Source organism: Eleginops maclovinus, chromosome 21 (assembly GCF_036324505.1).
Source record: "Eleginops maclovinus isolate JMC-PN-2008 ecotype Puerto Natales chromosome 21, JC_Emac_rtc_rv5, whole genome shotgun sequence".
Classification (NCBI taxonomy): Eukaryota; Metazoa; Chordata; class Actinopteri; order Perciformes; family Eleginopidae; genus Eleginops; species Eleginops maclovinus.
In genome coordinates, this window is record NC_086369.1 from 11,713,345 (window position 1) to 11,717,110 (window position 3,766).

A 3,766-nucleotide genomic window follows, 5' to 3' on the forward strand; every position below is an offset into this window, starting at 1 on the left:
TTTGACAGCTTACGTCTGGCTAAGCTTGGTTAAACTTTTAGCCACACTTTTACTCTAGGAAAATTGACGTAAGCAAGTAGTTTACCAGTAGAAAAAGCTGACAAAATTAAAGTGCCAGTCAACCACACTACAAGAAGCAGCTAATTGCAGTTTTGTAAATGCCAGTAATTATGAGAACTAGCTTTGACGTTAGCACTGAGTTAGCAACCGAAGCAGGGTCAAGTGAGGCTAGCGCTTTTGCAGTCTCTCGCGACATGTCCACTGCCCCTGTCCTCGCCCCAAGTACTTCAGAGCCTGCTATCAGTGGGAGAATTAAGCTGTTTAATTCTATGACCTCGGAGTGGATAAACCAAACTCTTGGATTGTTTTCCAGCTGAGGTCCTCGTTTTTGCTACCACACCAACACAGAGCCTGGGTTGAAAACTCTGAAAGGCGATACTGTTAACACCAGAGCGGCACCCTCGGACATCAACTTCATCTGGGAAACGTCATTAGGCCCACCGACAGCTGAAACACCAACATTTGGTAAGAAAGCCAAGGCCACAATAATATCATATGTTGGAGACTACTTTGTTGGCTTCCAGCTTTAATGTGGATCAAATATTGGGTGTTTTTTAGTTCACATTTTGTTTACCTGTACGAGCACGCTGTTTGTGCTATAGCTCGATGTGTAGAGGCGGTGCCCACTGCTTGATGCAACTACCACTGTTAGTGAGTGTGGCGGTAATCAGCAACCGAAACACAGCATCAAACCAGCGGTGGAATAAAACATAGTACACTTATTTAAGTACCATACCGAAGTATTATTTGTATCTCATTGTACTTTTTCCCATGTTATGCTTCTTTGTACTTACTCCACAAAATGTATGTAACGCTCCCGTTTTACAGATAAAAAAGACATGATAGAAATGAAATGATAGAGAACCGTATTACTAATATATAGATACTAACTAGTATTTGATATAAAAAGTGGCTCCACATTGACAAACTACAACTATAAAGTGTTCTATGTATTTGTTATTGACAGGATAATATCTATGACAATATAATATTGTACATTTAGCTGATAATACTTCTGTTGTTTGACTTAAGTAACACTTCAAATTCACAACTTTCAACTGTAACAAAGTTTTCTGCTTAAACTATTTGAGTACTTCTCCAACAACTGCATCTAGCACTAGTACATTTAGACTTTTAGGCATTAGTGCACTTAATAGATGTGATTGTCACAGTTCGCCTCCAGCAGAGGTCACTCATGACACCATCTCAATTCCCAGCAGACTTCTGTCCCTTGGGGAGGACATCCTCCTGCCAAATTACATTTCCTGCTTGCAATTTTGCACCAAAAACCTTGTCCCTTATTGCATTTGCAGTATCTAGCTGTATCCCTTGGGAAATCCGGTCCCAATTTGAGCAGGATTCTGCAATATAGGTTCACATTGATTGTCTGTTTATTGGCTGGAGGTTGTCACTCAGATTGGTCCTTTCTGTTTGTAGAAGTTTGAGCAGATGTTGTGTCCTGAAGGGACGGAGCTCAATCTTTATTCGTCCCAGGAGAAGAACTGCTGCCTCACGCCCGAACAGTGTGGAAAAGGTGATACCAAGCAGAGAAGTTAAAATGAGTTGGTTATGGAAGTATATTGCTTATGAACACAACTTGTTGTAAATATTTGGTAAAAAGATTTTAGCCCCTGTTTTTTGTCTGTCAGATGGATCCATCATCCAAACATTTAGCAAAACCATAATCCAACTTATTTTATTGTTACCTTATTTTACCCATTTTCATGTTTTGTTTCTCATGAACACTAAAAGGGAACCCTTTCAATATGAAGTTACTGAGAACTTCTATGAATAATTGGTCCTATCCTGAAATATTAAATTAAATACATAGATTTTTAAAGTTGGAAATTAAGAATACAGTATGGCTCATTAAAGGGACTTTAAATGCTTAAATTAAAAAGAAGTCAGCCCCAAATAACACCATATGAGACAGGAATATCTTATGTAATACTGTAAGTTTTGGAGTTTAGGCCAATCCACTTTAGAATTCATAATAAAATAATTAAAAAATATAAATATTATATAATAGAGATTTATATAAACAGAACAAATCGTAGTGAGAATCATAGAACAATATTTAAAGATTAAAACAATCAAACAAATATATATTTAAGTTGTCTTACGTCACGTCACTCATGCATTCACATCCAAGAATCTGTAAACAAACACATTTCCCTATACTTTCCTATTTGTCCAGGAAGTACTCTTGCCCTCATTTGCATACTGTGTTTCCTCATATGCAATTAATCAAATAATAATTTGCAGACTGCAATCTAAATGATTACCTAAACCAATTGTACTGCTAATAAAATAAGAGTACATGCTATATTATAAGCATTTTTGTAGCCCTTGCCCTCATTTGCATACTGTGTTTGTGTTTCTCCTCTTCGGCTTATTTACAGTTTATTTCTCTCTTCTCCATTTAGGTGTGATCATGAAAAAGCACACAGAGTGGACGCACATCGTGAGGTAATGGTGTGTAAAAAAAACTGTAGAGCCGTGAACAATATTCTCCATGAACAGAATATCATTGCGCTCGTCATGCATGTCCGGTGACGTGCTGCATCATTTGGGCTGATACATGAGGCCCATTAAAAGGTTTCACTTGGTGGCAGACTCTATTTTTCAGCAGAATCTGAATGCAGGGAAAAAGGCTGTACTTGTGTATTCAACTGTGCTGATTATTAAAATAAGCATTACTTATGTTTCATTCCTTTTTATCTTTGACTGGCAGATTAAATTGGCAGTATTGTTACCAACAGGCGCGAGAAACACCTTGTCTGAGGGTTAATGGAGGTCGCACTCTGTGTCAGGAACGTACATTTTCTGCAGTGACGAGAGAGAAAAAAAGATGAGAAAAGTAACAAAGGGAACACAAAGAGATAGTTTATAATGTCAGGTAACAGCATAAAGGTTGTGAACTGATTTCTTTTCCGCTCTGATTGCCACATGGGAACAAATGAGCGAGCTGCCAATCTGCTGAACTGATTTCGGGGGGCCTCAGGTTGCTGATTAATGAAATGTGGGAGGACAAAAAGACGGCTGTGAGCCTACCCACAATCCCTCACTGCTTTTCCTGATTGGGCTAATCACCCCATTGTCCCTCAGCACTTTGGATTTTAACAGCAAGACGAGGAAGGAATCGCACAGAAAGCTGCATTTTCTTCTTCTTTTTTTATCCCCCCGCCATCTCCCCTTTTCTCCCATATCAAATCCTGCACCATTACCTCCAGTTTTTCCATAACGCCTCGTGTGTCATCCATCTAGCTCACTTTAATGGCAGCCTCATAATTATTTAGATGATTATGTGTTGCAAGCCATTTAGCATGCTCAATGACACATGTTTAATTTATTTGCTGCTGCGGCTTCTCGTAGAGGAAAGAATTGAAGATGGTGGTGGTTGCTGCTGCTGCTGCTGCTGCTGCCGCCGTGGCGCCGGTAGTGAAGCAAATCAGCCCCAAAATGGTTTGATAAATTGCAGCTGTTGATATAATATGCTATGCCACATCAAAGAGCTAATGTGATACAAATAAGGTGTGCTTTGTGTAGCATCGCAAGGCAACGTTTGCTCGGGCTAATGGCGTGTGTCTTGGTTGACCAGTGAACCCTCATAACACGCTGCTCCATTGAGCAAGCTATTAGGACATGATAATGGGAGAAAGATGCAGCATCTTTCAAGGTTTCACAAATCCGGCTGAAGGGAAAC

The 3,766-nt window shown here is 39.4% G+C and overlaps 1 long non-coding RNA gene across 1 annotated transcript; it reads left to right on the forward strand.

The window, feature by feature from the left end:
• Nucleotides 1-2,734, forward strand: LOC134858070 (uncharacterized). Its single transcript, XR_010164922.1, has 3 exons — nt 1-525; nt 1,498-1,594; nt 2,487-2,734. It is a non-coding gene; the product is annotated as an uncharacterized LOC134858070 (long non-coding RNA).
• Nucleotides 2,735-3,766: the final 1,032 nt, after the last annotated feature.